Consider the following 6,000-nt stretch of genomic DNA (forward strand, 5'->3'; position numbering starts at 1 on the left):
TGGAGGAAAGCTCATTGTATGCTTTCCCATTGATAGTTTAACTTAAAAGTGTTTAGTTTCACTTATATTCAAGCCTTGTGTTTGCATGGGTTTACCCTCTGCTGAATCTGCTCAATGTTTGGCGACTTTATTCAAGCCTCACGTTTGCATGGGTTTACCCTCTGCTGAATCTGCTCAATGTTTGGTGACTTTTGTCAGAGGTCTGGAGAGACTCTGCTGAAATCCAAAGCATCCACTGCTAAAGTTGAAAAAACAAGTACCTTATGCATTTCCTTTGCACTTTACTGACTGTATTTTATCATTTTGCTGCCTCGTTTTGCTGATCTTTACTGTATTTTTATGCACTTTAAAAAAGGTGTTCTGATGCTTTAAGTAGGTAGTACATAACATAGACTAGATTCAGATCTGCTAAATCTAGACTGTATTGTTACACGTGAGCACTATTCCAGCCATCTTACATTAGGAAGGCCTTGCCTGCACCCTCGTGGCAGAAGTGAGTAGTGTGAGACTCATCTGAGTTGGAGATTACTGGAGGAAAGCTCATTGTGTGCTTTCCCATTGGTAGTTTAGCTTAAAAGTGTTTAATTTCACCTGTATTTAAGCCTCACATTTGCACGTATCTGTGCACCACTCAGTGGGGTTCAGTGGTGCCCTGTATATATGCAAATACCTTGAAAGACAATTTTCAACGAGACATCTGTTAGTGAACCCTCCCAAGAGAAGAGTCATGGATAGATATATTAAGATCAATGAGAGAAGTAGATTGCAGAAAGTCGATAAAACCCAAAAAGTCAGAAGTCATAGAGGGAGGCCTATAGCTTGCAAGAAAGTGGTATTGGATTTTGCCTATGGTGACTTGAACATGGAGCAGCTCAAGTGCATTGTCCTGTTTGACCAGCCTTGAAGTATATTTATTTTTGATGTAAATCGAGACACCTCCACCTTTTGTCCCTGTCTGTGTAGTAGCTGGTCTAAATGTGTAGAAGGCATTATAACCTTGCACTGTTGGTGTGCTGTCCGGTGCTTTAAACCATGTCTCAGTGACTACACAGATGTCAGCATTCTCTATGATGAAGAGAGCGTCTAGTGAGTAGAGTTTTTTGTTTAGACTCTGAGTCCTAGCACTGAGCAGTAATACATTTAGATTTTCTTGGTTTTGATTTGCTATGTCAGAAGTACTTTCAGTTTGGCATTGTCTAAAAAAGCCACTATGGCGGAAGACATTGTTTTAGCTAATACTCAAAAGCCTAGGGGGAAGAGGTGCAGACCATCCCTGGCAAAGCAGCATGGTCTGTCGACCATCTCCTTCCATGCTGACAAATATTGCACCCCTTAGAATGACACCAAAAACTAAGCCAATTACTAAAGTCAGTCAACTTTTGTTTGTATTGTGGCATCATTCTTGGAAAAGGTAAAATGCTGCTCAGTGCTAGGCTCATACCAGCATGAGACACATATTCTGAGAGTTCCATGATGTCTCTCTTCATATAGTCTAGGGAGGTAGGTCTCAGGTCATTTACTCCCATATGCACTATGACTAAGTCATACTGGTACTTGTGGTCCAATGACTTGAGTGCATGTGTAATGTGGTGTATCCTAGCCCCTGATAAGCAACTGACTGTGACTTTTTCCTTACTCAGCCTGTTGACAGGGACATCAGTGTGCCTCATGATGGCATCTCCAATGACAAGAATGTTGGATTGTGTGGTGGCTTGCCTTATGGGCTTAGAACTAGAGGCTCCATGAGATGTGGCTGTATGTGTTGATGGGTTATTTTGAAAGAGTGCATTTGTAGCTGCTGAGGGTATTTGTTATATGTACTTCATCTAGGAGGTCTTCAAGGTTTAGGAAGGTTACATTTGAGTGCCTCAGCATATGTGGATCTATATGTCTGCTTTTAATTGTGTGTGATGGATGCAGCGTGTGTACTACTGACAACCTTATTGACATTAGGAGTACTTTTATGTGGGAGCTTTGCCTCCAGTGGCATTGTGTAAATACATCTCTTACATATCATATCAGTTTGTTTGAGAATTAACTGGTTGTCAGTAAACATGAGGCAATTTCTACATTGCCTCAGGATGCCCATATCCACCAAGCTGGTAATGGAGACAGTAGGAAAGTTCATATCCATGGCAACAGACCTTTTTTTTATTGATTAGACAGCTGGAGTAAGAATATAAAGCAATATCAGGGGTATCCAGTTTGCAATTCTGGGGACAGTACCTGTCACTGCAAAGTAGTTGTCCTGTGTGCGACTAGGTATTGGTGAAATTTCAATTGTGCTTTTACAGGAAAAATGTCACTCAAGGTGTCTGAGTCTTCACAGTGGACTGCCAAACACTTGAGGGGAAACTAATATGTAGACCCTGAAAATTTAAGGATGAAGCATTTAGGCAGATATTCTGAAGTTACAAACAAATCAAGCAGTACTAAATGAAAACAAAGGATTAGCTTGTCAAGAATGTTGAAAATAAAGGCGTTGGCATTAATGGCTACTGCCTGGCTACTACTAATGCTGGTCTCAGTGCAGCTTAACTCTCAATAGTCCACTCTATCGTCTTTATGGCTCTTCTTTGGCCTATCAGTTTTTGCGATTTCTCCACTGTGTAGTCATTAGGATTATAATCTAGAGTGGTATTTCCACTGCAGTCACCTATTATTGTTTAAAGGTTGCTGAGAAAATAGGTCAGATGTGGAAGTAATAACATTAAAGTTCACAGATTAATCCATTCTGTGGTTTATTGACTGACTTAGCCAGTTGGATAGATTGCAAAATCAATTTCTGGAAATTCATCTCTCTTCATTTTAAGGTGAATTTCTTGAAATCATTTTCCCAAACACATAACAAATTGTTATGATCAGACACCCAACAATAATCCACACTGTTGTGACTACATCAGTTGACAGGTTGTGTTATTAGCAGATAACAGCTTTTGTTGAAAACTGCTTACCCATGTTACACAGGTGTGCATTTTATGTACACATAATGTGAGTTACATAGTAACATATGCACTTCACCTGATGGATATGCTTGGTGTAGACTCAGTGTGACAGACTACACCATCAAGATGTATCATATCACTGTGGTGGTGACATGCATTACCAGCATGTAACCCCAGTGAAAGATATAATTCAAGTGCTGTTGTAAGTTCCCACAGTGGTAACTTACCCACACACAAGATATAGCCATCCTCCATGCTAGCAGCATCTGCACTACAAGAATGATAGGATACATTACTGGGGGTGGAAAACAAATGCACAGGCAACAGTGTAACAGATTAGCTAAATGATATGCAAAATGATACAATGTATTAGCCAGTGAGGATCTGTGTCAGTTCTCAGGTCCTACTATCAAACTGCAGGCTGAAGGTATAGCAGCATAACAGCTGCTCTACTAGAGGTTCAGTCTGACGTGGGCAGCTCCAACCTGTCAGTCACACCTGGATGGTCTACAAATCATCGACTGGCATTTGTCATAGAAAATTGTTGCTGCTGCTGTTTCTACTGCAATATCGGCTGTGATACTTTTTCCTTTTCTTTATAGTTTTGCATCTGTAGAATTGGTATACATAACTAATGGGGTGGGGGCTGTTAGAGATGCTGGGGTGGGGCCTTGTCCTCTGCAAGAAACACTTTTTATTGTGTTTCTTATCTAGAAGCAGTTAAGTCTGGTTGTCTTCATCCAGTTGTAGCATCATCTGGACATAACTCAAAGAATCATAGTGGAATCCAAGAAAAATAATTTGATGACATTAAATGTCTCTACAAACCTAAGAGCATTTTAAAATACATATGCAGATTACAGATCAGCGGGGTAGTGGCATTTCATAAAATGTGAAGTATATATTTAGTTTTAATGCCTTGTGTAATGCAGCTCTGCAGAAGTTGTAAAGAGCTCTGGTACTATGTTATACATTGTCCATTCTGTAGAAAATAAAGGCATGAGATTTTCTTACAATATGAGACAGTGTTTTGTATCTGTACAAATTTGGAACATTATACAATAACTGACTGGATAGCAGGTATTGCCTCTTCCCATTTAACCATACTTTATTGGATTATGGAATGTAGAATGATTGCAGAAGGAGGTAATTCTGTTTCATTGTCACTTTACTCTGTCATACAGACTGCTCAGCGGCGACCTGTGCCTTGCATATAGAACAACCTCTGACTGAGCTTTAATGGAAATGCTGCACATTCGCAAGGGAAATGGCACATGGGTCACTCACTCAAAGAACCTTAACCTGGCATGTGACATCAACAGAACTTGCTGGAGAGAGAGATTTGTTTCACAGAGGTTGCCCCACCGTTGGAACAAGCTTCCTATTCATGTTAAACAAAACCCCTCATTGGCCCTATTTAAATGTAATTTGGATGATTGGATGGGTAACAGTAAATTCACCCAAGGGTTTCCACCTGTGACCCTCTTGGACAGGGGCAATAGGTGCTGATTTTAGTGTCTGCTTAAACCAGACACCCCTGGGAACATAGGTTGAACTTGGCTAGGCTTGTAATGGTCCTGGGGCCATTAGTCTAGTAACCTATTATGATTCTATGAATATTGTGGGGCCAAAGATCATTGAATATTGCTGTTGTTAAACATTTTGTTTGTCTTCCCTTTAGGAGCTCTGACACTGCTTCATTCTACTGAAAGGATACAATGTAACAGTGTCACTGCTTCATTCTACTGAAAGGATACAGTGTAACAGTGTCACTTTCACAAACTATTACAGTGCTTCTTACCTGCGACTTTCCTTCATGTTTCTCATCACTAAATGGCAATTTCTCTATCAGATTCAACAATACTTTCTGTCCAACTTGTATGCGTCTGATCCATGCTCTCATCTGCCTTGATTTTGCCTATGAATACAATTTGCATTATGGATTCCGTTCCTTCTGCTTTGCCCTAGATTTACTGACACTGAAAATACAACATGTAGTTGTCATGCATCATAATTTGTGGCCTTGACTATCCCGTTAAAAGTGTGAAATCGTACTTTTGTGAATGCAAGCTTGTGACATTTCTTACATTCAGCTGTGCATTTTTAAGCTCTTGGTGACATCGCAAATTAGGCACTTCCACATTTAACACATTCTCCAGCTGACAAAGATAAATTAAATGATTCCACAAACTCTAAACTGGCAGAGTTTTGGGGGATGTTATGCCTGGTCCCACCATGAGTAATGTTCCCTGCAGCTTTGCCAAGAAAACAGCTGTAATATGTCATAAACTATGAGCACAGTTTGAAGACATCTCTGCTAACGAAAGCACCAGAGCATTGGGAAACTACGTTTGTAAGTAAAGTAATAGGTGGGTCAGCTGTCCTTGCAGCTGTATGAGGTACAAATTCTCTGGGAATTTAAACAAGGGATTTCAGCATCTTTAATTTTTCTGTGACAAATTGTAATACTGCCCAAGCCTGATTCTGCATCACTTATGTTCATTTTATAACCATATACTATTCCAATGGAATCATTTAAAATGTATTTCTAACCACTTATTATTTTATTTTCTGCTTTTATTCTGTGCGTGCATTAGAAAAACTGTCTCATTTCTTTCAGTGTAACTGATGTGGTGGAGTCCTAAACAGATACACAGCATGAAGATTATCTTGAGCAGGGTAGAGAGAGTAAACATTTACTTAGCAAACAGGAACTACATGTACAAAAACAGGATGAAAATGCTGTGGAGATTAAAGCAGAGATCAAAAGCAGAAAAAATAAAATAGGTTTCCATTGTTATGTACAATTGATAATCATGGACTGAGAAGACAGCATATCTGGATAAACCAAAATGACAAACAGAATTTTTTTCTTTATGAGGACAAAGGCTTCCATTATATGCTCTTAACATATTGTTAACACAGAGGTCACATGACAACAATATCTCTCTCTGTATATATATATATATATATATATATATATATATATATATATATATATAGGGGAAGAGAATATTATTTAATCCCCCTTTAGTCAACATTTGTTTAATTGACT

Source organism: Protopterus annectens, chromosome 4.part0, assembly GCF_019279795.1.
Source record: "Protopterus annectens isolate FY-2018-M chromosome 4.part0, PAN1.0, whole genome shotgun sequence".
Lineage (NCBI taxonomy): Eukaryota > Metazoa > Chordata > Ceratodontiformes > Protopteridae > Protopterus > Protopterus annectens.